General features: G+C 40.1%; 1 protein-coding gene across 7 annotated transcripts in view; it reads left to right on the forward strand.

Annotated features, from left to right (window-relative positions):
• PRKAG2 (protein kinase AMP-activated non-catalytic subunit gamma 2) overlaps nucleotides 1-16,711 on the forward strand; it is a 246,284-nt gene that overhangs the window by 196,098 nt on the left and 33,475 nt on the right. The gene's annotated exons all lie outside the window — the stretch shown is intronic.

Genomic DNA, 16,711 nt, shown 5'->3' on the forward strand with positions numbered 1-16,711 from the left:
TATGTGATTGTTACAGCTGATGCTCTCTGGAGTACAGAAACAGCATTTTGCCCACAAGATATGCTTGGAGATATCTGGGTACATGGTGATAGTGATAGGGGATGTTTTACATTAACTTTTCCACAGCAGATTAGAATCCTGAGTGGACATAGCATGAAATTATTAAGCAGAGATCATAATTGCTGTTAACAGACTTCATATGGTTTTAAAGCAGGAAGAGAAAATAATCCAAAACTCTTTTTGTCTAAGTCCTTAAGACTTAACTCTTTTTAGAGTTAGTTTGTTGTGTGATACAAGAGTCACAATACCAGATTCTAAAACCTCTTATTCTTGGTGCTTTTCATTCTGGCTCTCTGATCTGAAGTGATACTGAACACTTGCATCTGAAACTGTAGGCAACCACTTATTCCACTGAATTTACTCGGCATATATTTTCTGTCAGTTTGCAGGAAAGAATCTCCACGGGACAGTGGGCTTTCCTGTGATGTACTTTCCAGAGCTGTTAAGGAATAATATAGCCGGAGTATTCAAATGTTCAGCTTTATTAGTTTGTGCAGAAAACTATGATCAAGTGCCACTCTGTCCTGGGCAACCTCATGTCCTTTGTTTGCCAGTTTGCTATATAGTAACATAGTAGGTTGGTTTTTTTTCCTCCTGGAAATTTCCATCTTCAAAGTTGAAAAATGAAAAATATGTATAAAATTATAGGTGATTGAAAGTATAAAACTTTGAGCAGTGCAAAAGAAGCTATTGGCAGTTTTGTTGTCTTAGGTGAAAGTTGTCCACGCAATCCACGCACGTGTCTTTCCCTTGTGCAAGTATCACCTATGGTGGTTCTTGGCAGCCCAGTGCTCGCTATCCCCAAGCAGTTCTAACTGTTGTCCTGCTCTGGTGTAAGATAATACCGTGTTAAGAATAAGAAGAGTCTTTAGTTTTACAATGAGAAAAGCCCTACTCTGTCTTGACTAGGAAAGACAGGGGGTTGGACTAGATGACCTCTAGGGGTCCCTTCCAACCCAAAACTTTCTATGATTCTATAACCAGTTCATAGCAGCTAAAAAGCTTGCAGTCGTTCTCAGAAAACAAAACTTTTTAAGCCTTACCAGTCTGGGCAGTGATGTTTTAGTACAGTGAAAGATACAGCCCTGTTACACAGGGCGTGCTCTAAAACTCTCTGCTTTGGTTCTTGGGGGATGCAGGAGCTTCTTGATGGAGGAGCTTTCACAGAATTTTAATGTGGTCAAAACATTTATTTTCCATAACTTGGAAACAGTGAAACTGTTCTGATTGAGACTTCCTAGAAAAAAACTATGGAAAAGTGCTTACCATGGTAAGGAGTCTGTGTAATTGCTTTGACACAGCTGCAACTGAGAACAGCAATTTTACAGGAAGTGTAGGGGCTGATTGTGTCCAGGTAGTGTTGCATCTGCATGATTTGCAAACGTTATTTTCCACATGAAAGCCATTATTGGCCAGCACTTATCCGTGAGGGATGTTAAGACAACCTGATACTGTCCTACACTTGAAAGACACTTCTGCTTCAGGTGTATGTATACATATTAGTATCTGGTGGCCAATGTGAAACACTGTTTGGATGATATTATCTCAACTTCCAAGTGTCCTAAGAACCCCCTCATTTAGAGGTACTGAGTTTACAGCATTGTGTGCTTGGATAATGATAGATGTGGAAGATGTAACAATATCAGTGTTGCCTTATAGATGACTACAGGATGCTGTTACTTGCCTGTGACTGCTTTGCTAAGCATGAGTAGGATTGAATAGGGTGACTATAGAGTCCTTTCCTTAAGAAACTTCCTAGGTGGTGGTCTGCAATGTTCTGTCTGATAGACCTCTCCAATGCCATGTGTATGCAGGGAGGACAGTACAGATGAAAATATGATTGTCTTGGTAGTTTGATATGTTCAGCTGTTAAATTGACTGTCACGGTCAAATTGGTGCTCTTGGAAAACTTAGTGCCTTGGGGCATGACTGAGTACTGAATGAGGGTGACTTGGTTTAAACTGAAGTAATGCCAATGTGACAAGAAGGATAGTGGAATATTTGTGTAAGTTGGCTCAATCTAGCTGTTGCTAAGTGATCATAAGAGATATTTCTGCTTACTAATCATCTGCAACAGATGTGACTGTCCTTTAAGATAGGACTTTTTGTAATGCTTACTGTGTTTTTGATAACTTGAGTGTGGATGATCACAGGGCTTTGTGGAGCCTTTCTTTAAGTCAGGTCACTTACATCATTTTGTTAGGAGCTTGCTCTTTGGGTAGCAGTTTTGCTGTCTGCAGTTACTGTATTGATTTGAGTATTTTGACTTCCGGAACTTACAATTACACTAGCATTGCGTGCGTTTGGGGCGAAGAAAGTACGTCCAAAACATCTTAAGGAACATAGCATTTCCCACATAAGTACAAGAGTTGATGGTACTGTTTTTCATAACGGTTCTAGCAGCTTGAAACAAAATGTAGCTTTCCATACTGAGACTGTCTGCCCCTGGGTGCATGTGGTTGTGGGCTTTACTGTGCCTCTTGGATGAGCAGAGAAGACGGACAAAAGGAAAATCTGGGAGTTTAGGGCAAAATCTCTCTGTGGAAGCAGACTAGCTTCTGTCTGTGGAAGACTAGCACCAATGGCTAGTGCTAACATATAGCCAAAGCAGTTTAATAAAAATACAAGCAGAACTATACTAGAGCAAAGTTGAATTTGTCAATTAGGTGTCCAGCTTGGCATCTAGACCGAGCTTTTGACAGGTTAAATAATCCTATCCTCCTAAGAGTGAATCACATCTAACAGGTTTTCGAATGTGATACGAAGATCTTCAAGGTACTTTCGAACGCTATTTGAATAAACCTAACTTGGTTTTAGATTCTTTCCTCCTCTGCTGAGTTTTATATGGATTTTGCTGTTTTATGAGAACCAGTTTGGTGAATAATTCAATTGTTAGTTAACCTTTGCGAATTTTGACTGTGACAGAAGTTAAATGACACTCCTACGTTTTTGTCTGAAAGCAGTTTCCATAGAATCATAGAATTGTTAAGATTGGAAAAGACCTCTAAGATTATCAAGTCCAGCCGTCACCCCAACACCACCATGCCTGCTAAACTATGTCCCAAAGTGCCACATCTACACGTTTTTTTGAACCCCTCCAGGGACAGTGACTCCGCCATTGCCCTCGGCAGCCTGTTCCAATGCCTGACCACTCTTTCAGTAAAGAAATTTTTCCTAATATCCAATCTAAACCTCCCCTGACACAACTTGAGGCCATTGCCTCTTGTCCTATCGCTAGTTACCTGGGAGAAGAGACCAACACCTGCCTCACCACAACCTCTTTTCAGGTAGGTGCAGGGAGCAATAAGGTCCCCCCTCAGCCTCCTCTTCTCCAGACTAAACAGCCCCAGCTCGCTCAGCTGCTCCTCATCAGACTTGTTCTCCAGACCCCTCACCATCCTCACTGCCCTTCTCTGGACACGCTCCAGCCCCTCCATGTCCTTCTTGTAGTGAGGGGCCCAAAACTGAACACAGCACTCGAGATGCAGCCTCACCAGTGCCGAGTACAGGGGCACGATCCCCTCCCCGCTCCTGCTGGCCACACTATTCCTGATACAAGCCAGGATGCCGTTGGCTGCCTTGGCCACCTGGGCACACTGCTGGTTCATGTTCATCCGTCTGTCGACCAATATCCCCAGGTCCTTTTCCACTGGGCAGCTTTCCAGTCACTCCTCCCCAAGCCTGTAGCATTGCATGGGGTTGTTGTGACCCAAGTGTAGGACCTGGGATTTGGCCTTGTTAAACCTCATAGAGTTGGCCTTGGCCCATCAATCCAGTCTGTCCAGATCCCTCTGCAATATGCTAGAGACCAGTGGTTTTATTTGTGATATGATTTTTTTTTTTTTTAGCTTTTTTAGTGTAGTTTCTAAAGTTTGAGGGTTTCTTGTTTTGTTTTTTTTACAATATTATTTTGCTTTGCTCTGTATATTGTGACTGAGCACTTAGTTCTGACACTGGACATTTTCAGAAATAAAATCAGACTTTCTTTTTTACCACCATTCCCTTACACTGTGGTATTCTTTTATGCTGCTTAGTTTATTTGATGAATTTCTGCTGACACAAAGACACAGAGGAAGAAGATACCTGAAATGCTGGAGGAGGGAGCAAACTGGATAGGCATAGAAAAGGGCCATTTATGAGACCGGTAATACAGACCTTGCATTAAAGGAGAAAACTAAAAGGCTTTGCTTGTTTAGTTTAGTAAAAAGAAAGCCAAGAAGGGATGTGATAACGCTATATTTGAAAACATCCTGTAAGGGGTGGGAAGGGGGTATACACCAAGGAGCAAAATTAACTGAAGAACAACATTGGCATAAGAACAAATGGTTATAACTTCTTCCTGCATAAGCTTTGAAGTAGTATTCCACTTCCAGCATAGTTACTATAGGAGCAAGTTAGTAGGATAGACTCCCAATGCTTTGAATCACTTCAGGATGGAGCGGGATCACTCAGTGAAGGGGATTGTGTGGTTGCTTTTAATAGAAGACTCTGAATGCCATAGTGCAGAAGGTGGATGCTTCACTCTACGCAAGCAGTTGCGTGTGTCTCCTGCCCTAGTCTTGCATGAACTCCCTAGTATTTTTGAGTTGGTTCCTTTTTTTAAAAAAAACCCACCAAACACAACAAAACCCAAACTGAAAAAAAAACCCCAAAGATACTCTATATGGACATCATATGAGTTCAGAGGAAGATCAGCTTTGGGTGAAGTTGCAGTTTATCTGTCGTATAGAGAATGGCTCAACAGAACTTCTAAACTAGGTTCCAGAAAACTATCTGAATATACTGTATTGAACGTGTGTTGGATTCTTCCACTGAAGACCAACAATCTAAATTCAAAGCATCATTTATATAATGCTTTAAGGAAGAAATAAACTTTTAGGCTTAAGTCTTAAGGACTTTGAACTATGTTTGCTGGAGAAACTGAAATAGAATCAGACTTTCTTTTTTTCAACCATTCCCTTACACTGTGGTGTTCTTTTATGCTGCTCATTCTTTTTTTGTATAGCTTCAAGCTATACTTGCCATTAGGTAAATGTCTAAAGTGGTAAATTGAAACAGAACACTGCATAATCTATTAGAGTGTGCATACAGATTCAAAAATTCTAACAAGAAATAGCAATAATAGCTCTTTAGAAAATGTTGGCATGCACAGGGAGGGAAGGAGGAGAAATGTGTAAGGGGAGACTAGAGATAAATAAAAATGTAAATACTAAATTATTAAAAGCTTCAAGTTAAGATATTATAAGTAGTCATTCAGGATTTGAGACCAGCAGTTTGTTTGACCTGACATAACTGTTTCTCCAGCAAACATAGTCCAAAGTCCTTAAGACTTAAGCTTAAAAGTTTATTTCTTCCTTAAAGCATTATATAAATGATGCTTTGAATTTAGATTGTTGGTCTTCAGTGGAAGATCTCCTAAAGTTTAGTTACTTGCCCTGTTCAGTAAGGATATGACTGTGGCTTGTGAAGATGCTGTATAATCATTTTGAAAATGCTTGTCTTGTGAATAATACTTTGGTTAAGCTGCTTGTTTAGGTTTGTGCTAAAACCAATTCTTAAAAGAATTAAATGACTATCTCTTTTCTAAAGTATGTGCAAAATGTGTACGTAGTAGGACTTATGCTTGCTTTAAAGAAATAGCAAAAGTTCAAATTGTTTACCAGTCTTCCAGTATAGATACTAAGGATACAGACTGGTTTATTCTTTTATTAATCACATACCTTAAACCTTCCTTGAATTCAACTGTCCAGTGTATGGTTGCTGATATTAATATTCAGAGGCTTAATGCCATTTTTAGTTTCTTGTGTTTTGTTTGAAGAGCGTGCTTGCATTCCAGGCAGGCGACATCTTAAATTAGATCTTTGTTTGGGATACTTAGGGAAAAATCACAGTGCTTGTTGTCACGGGAAGATCTTGAACATGTTTGAGAAAAGTCTTCAGGTCAACTTTAATGTGGTGAAAATCTTAGAAGTGTTATTAGGTTGCAGGCTGAAATTGTTACCTTTGTTCACAGAACTGCGGTGATGTAGCTTTTCTCAAAGTAAAAATGTTTGACCAAAAGTTGATTTAAGTGATAGTGGGCTGTTTCAAAAGTATTCAGTCGAACTTCTGATACTGTGTACCAATTAGTCCCTAAACAAGGCAGCTCTTGCTTGTAAACAAATAAGTTTCTGCCTGCCTGGACAAGAAACTTCAGAGTTGCTGAGATTAGCTCTGGAATGTGAAGTTTCTTAAGCTGCTCATTGCTTTTTTTGTCTGCCTCAAATCTCAGGTAATCATTTGCTCATCCACACTGCCAGTGGAGAGCTACAGTAAAAAAGAAGTGTTAACTTCTCAGCCCATTTACCAGAACTTACTAACTCCAAAAATGAGAAACAAAATTCAGTGCAGGATTTTGAAGTGTGCTCTGAATACAAGGAAGGTTGAAACACAATCTGAACCTTCATTGTTTTAGTCAGCTGTTTGTGTTAGTTTTCTCTTACAAGTCTTAGCTACTACTGGAGTTTGTAGAAGTGGAGATATATAAGTCTCAAAATCAGAAAAGCAGATCTTTTGAAGTATTCTCGGGAACCAGTAGTCTTTTTTGTTCGCTAAAGCGGGATGTGCTTAGGCAGTTGTGCACACTTGTTTTGTTCCATGTTTAGGACTTTTAAGGAAGGAGGCTGTACAATGTCCGAAGGTTGCTTTGTTCTGTCTAACCAGCTTCTGGAATGCTTTAATAGCGCTCTTAACAGCTGGGGTGTTTTTTTTGTTTACTTGTTATTTCGTTTAAGCAAACTGTGCCTTTTCTTGCATACTTCTATTATAGCAAATGAAATTAGTAACAGGGTAGTTCTTTCTCAGTAGTAGTGATACTTGGTCACTCTCCTAATTTGCCCTCATCCAATTGAGTGTTCCTTTCAGATTCTCTGAGAGAACGTATTAACTCCAAACCACTTGTGAATTCAGTTTGAAGATATTATGAGGTTTAAAGTCTTGCAACCATTTTGAACTCTTACTGCAAACTCTTTGAAGCGTGTTCTGTTCCTGTTTTGAAGACCCCTAAGGAGAATGCTGAATAAAATGAAGCCCCCATCCTCTGAGATGCTCTTGCAATGATTTCCCTGTGAAATATCAAGGTATTGGTAAAAGCTCTTCAAGAGTGACTTGCACAAAACTGAAGATGTAGCATGAACTTGCATACCATTCTGCAGTAGCTGATCCGTGTAAGATGGACCTTGCAGAGGCTCCAACTTTGAGAATAGTTTGAACTGGAGTTCATATCTTCTGAAAAACACACAGTTGTCATCCAGTCTTGCAAACCCACTGAAAAAAGGACATCTTACTAGTTTTGCTGCAGCTGGGATTGCTTTTTATGCAGCTACTTTGTGGTGATTCTACAACATCTTTTCCACATGCAGTAGTATCCAAGCTTGCTTTGAAAGCAGTGTCTCAAGTGTGCTATGATTATTTTTTTAAATTTTTTCTGCCCTCTTTTTTTCCATCCAGTTGATCATTTTGTTCTGAGTAAAAACTGATTAGACGGAGCAATTCTTGACATGACCATATTGGCTTTCTTCTTTGCTTTTGGTGAGCTGCTTTTGTGGGTGCTGACAAATACACTGGTTTTAATAACTTGCTTTGATACATAGCTAAGAATTCTGACTGGTTTTGAATTTGTTTGGCTCTCCTTTTGACTAGTACTGTATCTTCTCCTTCATGAACTTGCAGCATTCAGGAATGTTTTTGTTAACTGGATGACTCCTGTTTACACACATAATAACCTGCTGTCTCTGCATTAAAGCAACTCCTTGTGACAAGGGGAGAAATCATCTCAGTTACCTTAGTGATCTAAAGTGACTGAACAGTTGCACAAACTCTAGAATTCAAAAGACATACTAAAATGTGTGCAAAAACAAAGGTGTAGCTGCAAGCAGTCATGAATGTTATGTTTGAAAGTGTCTTAAGCAATTATGAATACAGTTCTTGAACTGAAATGCTTTAAGATGTGTTATGGTTTCTTTTAGCTTGTCACTATTATTAGAAATGATTAACCTTTTTCTGAAGACTTGAGCAACAAGACAGTGTACACTTACTTCTCTATTCACTCTTATTTACCTGTTAATGTACCTATTCTCCCCTCTTATTTTGTGTTCCTCTAGACCCTCTTCCTGATTGTAGGATGAGGTACAGTTAGCAGGGTAGAGCTTGCTTCCTTACTGTAACGTCCATGTGTGCTCGTGCTTCTTTTTACAATCCTGTTCCTACTTCCACGTTATGAATTCATGTTGTTATATGTAATTGAATTAATCTTGACTCACTGAAGAAGCTTCTGATAATAATCTCTAGATACACTTCCTATGACTTCTTTGTATCTGAGTATCTGACACCTGTAAACTTACTGTGATCTTTCTTTAGCTGCCAGCTCATGCATTCCTTAGATTGGGGTGGGAAGTGTTCAGTCTGCAACATCCATATCATATAGCCTGTGGCTTCGTGAATAATATGGTCGTGTAACTTTAACGTGTGGTCTGCCAGGATATTTGAAAGCTCTTTGCAGCTTTCAGGAAAAATAGAAAATCTTGTCTCTGTCACCACATCCTCTCTTTTTGGTTCCTTGCATTTGAAATCCTTTCAGCTTGTGATGGAGTAGTCAACTCTTATCACTGTCATCGTATCAATTCCTGTGTATTAGGCTTGAAACCTGTTTGGTTTTTTTCCCCTTTAAAATTGGAAGTAGTCCTTTGTTAGCCGTGGTTGCCATCTCCGCAACAAAGTTGTGACAAGCATGTTCTTAAAACTTAATGATTATTTATCTCCTGCCACTTGGAGTAGGCAACCTTGTAACAATTTCTTACCAAATTTTCCATTGTTTTTACCAGTCAGTCTTCTCCTGTGACTGATTACATGGGTGGTTATTTTGATGGGGCATTTTTTTGTTCTCTGAGAAATGTTTCCTCTTTAATAAACAGAAATCAAATTATATAATACAACATCACTTCTCTTTTCTGTGCTTGCCCATCTTAAACTATGTTAGTATTCTTCTCCTAGCAAGTCTGACATTGATTCAGCTTCTGGTGTCTTGTTTCTTGTCCCCTGTTTTCAATGTTTTTGGCTCTTTAGCAAACAACTCAGCAGACTGAAAAGTCATGCCCTCTTACTGCATTATTCTGCGACAGAATTGTGGTTTCTTGTTCTTCTCTTGCAGTCTCTCAGTTCCCATGCTTTTCACAGGATATAGCATGTACATTTTAATTTGTCTGTGTATCTTTCAAACGTGTCTAAAAATCTAACAAATTAGTCATATTTCTCTTATAGAAGGTAGGTTGATGTACAGCTGTTGCTTGTGATCGCAGCAACATACTGTACACAGAGTAGTACTGGATTCCTTTTCAGAATCTGTTCCTGTCTGTCCCTTAGCTGAGGAACGCTGATAAAATCCTACCAGAATATTTGATTCCCAGAATGTTGCTCTTGAAATCCCACTTCTTCATTCAGATGCCTCCATTTCCCTTAAAAGTCGTGTTTCGGGGGCTGTTGGTGAGCTTGTAGAGACTTCTGAGGAATAGTTTGTGGTTCTTACTATGTAGTGTCACTGTTGCTCTTGAAGTGGATTAACTATATCCATTCTGGATGTTTTTTCAGACCTATTAGAGCTGGTGTGTTAATGACTTGCGCTAGAAGTACTACCATCTCCTGCATTGTCAAAATCGTTGAAGAGGTTATCAGGGATATTAAGGAGCTCATCCAGTAAGTTCAGACTGAGGGTGAACTTTATAGCTGGTTTTGGTGACAACTTTCAGATAAAAATGCAGGTAGCAGAACAATTTACAAGGTTAGTGACATCTTTTACCTATTGTATACTCTGGTGAGGGTTGTCTATAACAGTAGGGAGAGAGGGTAAGTCGCACTGGCTTGTTTAAGTGATCAGTCACCCTGGTGTATTCTGGTACATTTGACATAGCTAAGCTGATCTCATGGCTAGCTGCCACAGCAAGGATGGCGTCCTTGTACTGTATAGCTTCCAGTGTAAGGAAAGGGCAGGAATAATCTGCTTGCTGCATGGCTAGATATGGGAGCTGAATAGACCTAAAACTGGCACTATCAAGAAGCTGATAACTTGTGATAAATTCAGCTTTTTCTGCCAACTTGTGGAACAGTTTTGTATAAATCTAGAGGCAGTGTGAGGAAGGGAATGGAACCACGCAGCCAGTGCAGAGGGATCAACGGCTGCTGCTACTATGCTGTGCTGCTGCTTACGCTGCTGTGGAGTCACGTGTTTAGACCTGGCCTTTGAAAAGGTGACAGTTATTGTGTATTTCGTGGCTAGGGATGTGAAAAATGTCTCTTTTAAACAGCAGCTTAAGCCAGATGTACATGGACAACTCTCCAGTTCCTGTTTCCACTGTGATATGTATTTGTCTAAGTGGTTTTTTTATTTCTATGTTAACAAGACGTAATTATTTTACTTCATTAAACGATGTGAGAGAGAATAGTATAACATGCTTTTATGGGTATAACACTTCTTTTAATAAAGTTTATCAGTGTAATTATACTGATAAACTTCATCTAATGTATTGCAGTTGGATCAGTTCTGTAGTAAACATAGAGATGAAAAATATCTTTTGTATCTAACTGTAAAATTTTAATTCTCTGGCGTCTGAAATGTGATATTCAGCATATTAGTCAACTTTTTAAAAATAGAGGTATGACTTGAAGTAACCTGAATTACATGTGTGTATGTGTGCAGTAACTGAAAAAAAAATGTTTTTCCACAAACTAGGTTATCTGGTACATGTGCGAATATAACAAAAGCACATTTCTACTCCCTTCCCCATTTCCTTTTATCTGCCATCTGAACTGTCTGAGAGGAGATGGTTATACTAAATAGCAGTCAAGCTGAACAGTCTAGTGTTGGGTGCTGGGAGTGCTTAGCTCCTGCTGCTGTAAGAAGACTTTAAGCTTTTAAAGTTGCATGGTTTCCCAGACTGATTCTGATTGAAAACCAGGAGGGATGGTGGAATTATTGTGTATATATGTGGTTTCTGTCTTCCTCTAAGTTGATGAGCTAGCTAGACAGCAGAATATATTTTTTACATACTGTTACTAGCTGGTTTTTCCCTGCTTTTTAAAGGGCTTTTAAAATTTGGCAGTGAAGTTCATAGTAAACTTAAAAATGTCGATTATACAAACAATTGTTTAGGTCCTTAAGAAGGGTTCTTTGTGTTCTTCAAGTGTTTGAGAATTATTAGAGCTACCCACTCTCAATTTAGCCATGAGGAGCAGGGGTACTATGGAGAGCTGCAGCAGCAGGATGGCGGTCTGTGGTGGAATTAATTCTTTAAAGTGGATGAGAGGGAACAGTTTCTGTGGAACCCTCTGTCATCTTTTCAAACTCTCCTGGAACCACAGACTAAGCTTGAAATGTGACTGGATACCACTGTGGAAATACAAGGAGCATAATGTGGCTATAGTAGAAAATATAATATGAAAGGTCATGATTTTGTATTGCTGAAATTAGAAAGTACATATGATCCACGATCTTGTTGTTGGACCAGTCCAGTATGAATATAGCATAGATGTGCAGCCTGTGGTTTGCAGTAAACACTTCTGAAGAGCTTTCTATAGCTTATGTCACAGTATTTGGAAGCTTTTCAATAGGTGTTGACCATATGTGTTACTGCATATTGCTGTTCTACATCTGCAGGCGCTTCGTTTGTTCTCTTTTTCTTCTCTTGAAGGTGTTCAAATTCTGAGGGGTAAGCTACAGTAGAAAAGCGCCCTGCATGGTGACAAAGGTATGAGTAGAACAGAAGGTATCTGTTCAGTAGGTTTCTGAGGAAATGGCTTCAGTAATGCTGCAGAAGTTTCCCTCTCATTCATGAGGAGTGTTCAGATGATAGTTCTACCTTAGAGCTCCCTAACTAGACAATTATACTTAGTACCAAGTCCCACTGCAATCTTTGTGTCAGTATTGCTGAGTAGTTAATCTGTTAAAAAAAAAACCCAAAAACCTGTGATGTTTTTGTAAATAATTTTTACTGCCTGAAATAAAAAGTTAAAGCATGTCTCGTTACAGTGAAGGGTGGGGGAAAGGAAGGGAGTAAATATAATTTGTGTTTAAGTGACTAAGTTCACAGAATCACAGAATAGTAGGGGTTGGAAGGGACCTCTGTGGGTCATCTAGTCCAACCCCCCTGCCGAAGCAGGGTCACCTACAGCAGGCTGCACAGGATCTTGTCCAGGCGGGTCTTGAATATCTCCAGAGAAGGAGACTCCACAACCTCCCTGGGCAGCCTGTTTCAGTGCTCCGTCACCCTCAGAGGGAAGAAGTTCTTCCTCATGTTCAGACGGAACTTCCTGTGCCTCAGTTTGTGCCCATTGCCCCTTGTCCTGTCACTGGGCACCACTGAAAAGAGCTTGGCCCCATCCTCCTGACACCCACCCTTCAGATATTTGTAGGCATTTATAAGGTCCCCTCGCAGCCTTCTCTTCTTCAGGCTGAACAAGCCCAGTTCCCTCAACCTCTCCTCGTAGGGGAGATGCTCCAGTCCCCTCACCATCCTTGTAGCCCTCCTCTGGACTCTCTCCAGTAGCTCTTCAAAAAAGTTTGGGGAGTGGAGTGGCAGAAATGCAAATAGATTGATCTTCCACTCTTTAAAGGATCTCTACCTGTAGGAATAAATAAAATGCTGATGCATAGGGAAAATTTACTCTGTAAAAGGCTGTATGATGAGGCTTGCAGCTTCGGGTGTTAAACTGTCAAAAAATCTTGTAGCCTTTCAGGTGAATTTTGTTTGCACATTATTAAAAATTGCAGAAAACAGCACTGGGGATTGGGATTTTTTTTTGCCTTCACCTAGGACTTTGGGAGAGGGGGTGCATATGGAGAATGTCCACTAGCAAAGTAACTTTCAGATAAATCTTAGATACACGCTTTCTGGAATGAACACCTATGTGGAAATACACGTTCAACTACGTACTGGTGGACTCTTCTCCTTCCCTGATCCTGCTCTAGATTAAGACGCCTTCTGCTGGGAATCTGCTTTGTCTGTGAGCCAACTAACTTCCAGCTCATGAGCTGTGGAAGGCTGAGGTTTGGCTGGAGGCAGTGTCCTAAGTCTTGGTCTAGACCTAAGCTAAGGTCCAGCAAATGTACTCCATAAGACTTAACTACAACTGCCTTTGATGTGGCAGGGCAGTCATAATTGTCTAGTGCCTTTCCGTCTTGCCACTCTTGCATGAGTCATTGCAGAAGCAATATGAGAAAGGCATACATTAGGCATCTGACCAAGGGGGAAGGAATACAGTTGACAGGAATGTCAAGGACAGATAGTGCTTAGCACGGTTGTGACTCAGTTCAGCTTCCAAAGAGGAAGAGGACTTGCTTAGGAAGTCTTTAAACGAAGAAACTGAGCTGTAGCGTGTGGTCCTTCTCCTCTGTGGCCCACTAGCATGACACAGCTTAAGCATTAAATTAGTGCAACTGGGGCTTCTGCAAATGAGGCTTCGTACGCAAAATGGATTTTGGATACCTCAGTCACTTCCTCAAGCAGGAGCAGAGATTTTATGTCACCTCTTGATCATGTAGTACACCATTGTCATATCAGCATCTGAATATGTTACTGACTTTATGGTGAAATAATGGCCTGTATATATTCGTAGCTCCTGCATGCTGGATCTCCTATGCAGATCAGAGATGACAGGCAGAGACTGAGTGAGGTTTGAAGTCAAGCTGAAAGGCCTCTCTTGTCCATCCAAAGGGAGTACTGCTTTGCATGTACTGGATAAGACTGCAGAAGCTTTATAGTAGCAGGAAAGGATGAGCATTTATTGGAAAAACAAGACTGAAACTAGAAAATAAATAGGTAACAAAGCTGGTATTTGCAGCACAGTGGTGGTTGGTTACAACCTAAACAGTAAGTTTGTCCTGTGGAAGGTGGGAGGAGCTGTAAAGAAGACCTTGCCCTGACCACTTGTGCTGTGCAGGAAAGATGGGTGTGAGTGCACCCCTGAGATATACTAAGCCTTCAGCTTGAGAGACCTTTTCTTCTTTGAGCAGCTGTATATGCGTGATGCACATGTGTATGAAGAATTAGGCTATGGCATCTGTTTAGTAGTCCTAAGTAGTTGGAGGTGTTAGAAGATCTTAAATATCCTTTCCAACAGACATTTGATGAAGTCATTTAGGACATATGAGTTAGATCAGTGCTGCTGATGTTTTGCATGTTTAGTTATTAACTAAAACGATGCATTATACTTATTTATAGCGTAAGGATCTTCTGTAGAAATAAACCTCAGTTCCAGCTGGACAATTGCATCCTTGTTCAGATCCTGCTAGAGATTCCGAGCTATTTATATGGGTGTTAAATGGTGCTCACGGATAGCTATCTCCTGCTTCTGAATATCTTTAATTGTAACTTTCCAGTGTCAGTTTGGGAAGCCGTTGCTCTGTGGTGCCTCCTCTGAGTTGGAAGATGACATAGGGTGAGATAGTGCCTACCCAACCCTATGCACCCCAGGTGGGTGAGGATTGTGGAGGTCCAGTTGAAATTGTATTTGGAGAGTGGGAGTATGGTAAGTGAAAGGAAGGTTTGTAGGCACACCTTCACTGTGCTCGTCCACACAGAGTTCTCAAGTGTGGCTGCCATTAACAGCCTTAGCTGGTTAAATCTGGCAATACGCCCTGCTTCACAGTTACTATGCTTGCTGTTGTGATATGTTAAACTTGCATAATTGTTGGTAAGTTGGCGAGACTGTATTGAGCAATGATGTGCTCTGCTAAGAGTAAATTTTTTTCAGCTAAAAATAGTTGGTTTTGTAGCTTATCAACTACCTGAGGTGTTCCTATGCTTGTTTCTACCTGTAGTATACTTAATTGTATATAAAGTCACATTGTTAAGGCTCAATAGGTTAAGTACAGATTCAGAATTAGAACAGTAACTTCCTTGGGTACATATGTCTGTAGTTTCTGGGTACTTGGTGAAGGTTTTGGAGAACCTCTGTTCCGGTGAGCGTGGGGGATAGACTTGATCTGCAGGTGATTCAGAACTGTTGGACCACTGTCCTGCTTGCTGCAGCAATTGGAATGTATCTAATGAAAGAGGTGGGGGACTGAAACTGGAAGAATTTGGTTTTATTCTGTTCTGTAGGCTGACTTGTAGTTTTTTGTAATGCTGGGGAAAGACTTGACCAGTAACCATTAGAGAGACACTGCACTGTCATGTTAGTAGCCAGCCTTATTTACTGGTGATTTGACTTACCATTTCAAGTGCAGTTCTCGCTGTGTACTGTCCCATGGAAAAAGTTGAGATTAAAGTAAAAAAAGACTCTGATACTGCACAGAGGAACTCCATTTATGGTTGTAGAAGTAATCTTAACTTCCTAAAGACTGGAGTTCTTGATATGTCATCTAAATGTTCTTATAATATTGTTTTTGATGCTTAATCTTTTGTCCCCTCCCCACTTCTAGTTTGTATATTTAATTTAATGACTTTGCAACATAGTGAGTTTTGGGGGTTTTTTTTGGTTTTTTAAATTTCATACAGACAGTAGCTTTTTGTGCTTTTGCAGAAGTTAGAGGATGATAAGATGTTGGTATATTATGGAGTTATATAAAGATTTTTCTGTCCTAAAGTACCCTTTTTAACCTCTTCTGTATGTGCCCTTGGTGAGTCAGTACCAGTTCCCCTTTGGGGTCATCTCATCAATGTTGCTTCCGACTGGCATTGTCCAAGTCTGCCTATCAGTTTGTTCCCATGGTTTCCTAATCTTTTATCAATTGCTCCTAGACCCTGCTAGTTTCACTTCTGGTCCTGATCTTTAGATAAGCATGAATCCAACAAACTATTTTATTTTTTCTTCTGCTTTGCCCCAGTTGGACTCTTCTGTATTCCTATGGAACTTCTATTTCATGTTGCTTGTGTTTCAGTGGGGAAAAGGCTTTTTTTTTTTTTTTTTTTTTTTAAGAGTAATAAGCAAGTCCTTCACCTCCAACTCTTAGGTGTAGAAGAGAATGCCTGTATCCTGGAGTAGCCACTTGCAGGGAGGTCCAGCTTTGAGTCTGTAGAGCTGGACGAAAGAAGCTATGCTGAGCCACTCTGTGGAAGTGACAAATAATTTGTCCAGTGCTAAATGGCTGATTTTGAGCAAACTTAGCAAACAGGGAGTTTTAGGTTTTTAGCTTCCTAATATGAAGTTCTTCAGTGACTAGTAGGTGTTTCAAGGGTTTTTATGTCATTCTTTCCCGCCCCAAGTTTAACATATGACCAAGTCTGTGCACGTTATTACAGGGTTTAAAGGATGTGTGTCTGATGGAGGGCTTAATCTCGACCAAGTTCTAGTTACCTGCTGTAAAGAATGGAAGGCCAAACTGCTTAGAAAAGTTTACATACCTGAAGTTTGTATGCATATGCATCTAGACTCTGACATATGCAAAGTAAATTTAAGTAAATGTGGACTGGATTGCATGTCCTTGCTACAGACATCCTGCACTAAAACCAGCCCAGGTGGTTCCTGTTATTTATAAATAAAGCGTTGGATTTGTGATGCTGTATGTAAAATACCCTGAAGAGAATGGAACTTCTTCTGTAACTTGCCTGCTGCCTCGTTAGGAAATACAAAATTACTATGTGAAAAGCAGACTGGACAGAGATGAGATTGGAGAAATACT

The sequence above is a fragment of the Opisthocomus hoazin genome, chromosome 4, assembly GCF_030867145.1.
Source record: "Opisthocomus hoazin isolate bOpiHoa1 chromosome 4, bOpiHoa1.hap1, whole genome shotgun sequence".
Taxonomy (NCBI): domain Eukaryota; kingdom Metazoa; phylum Chordata; class Aves; order Opisthocomiformes; family Opisthocomidae; genus Opisthocomus; species Opisthocomus hoazin.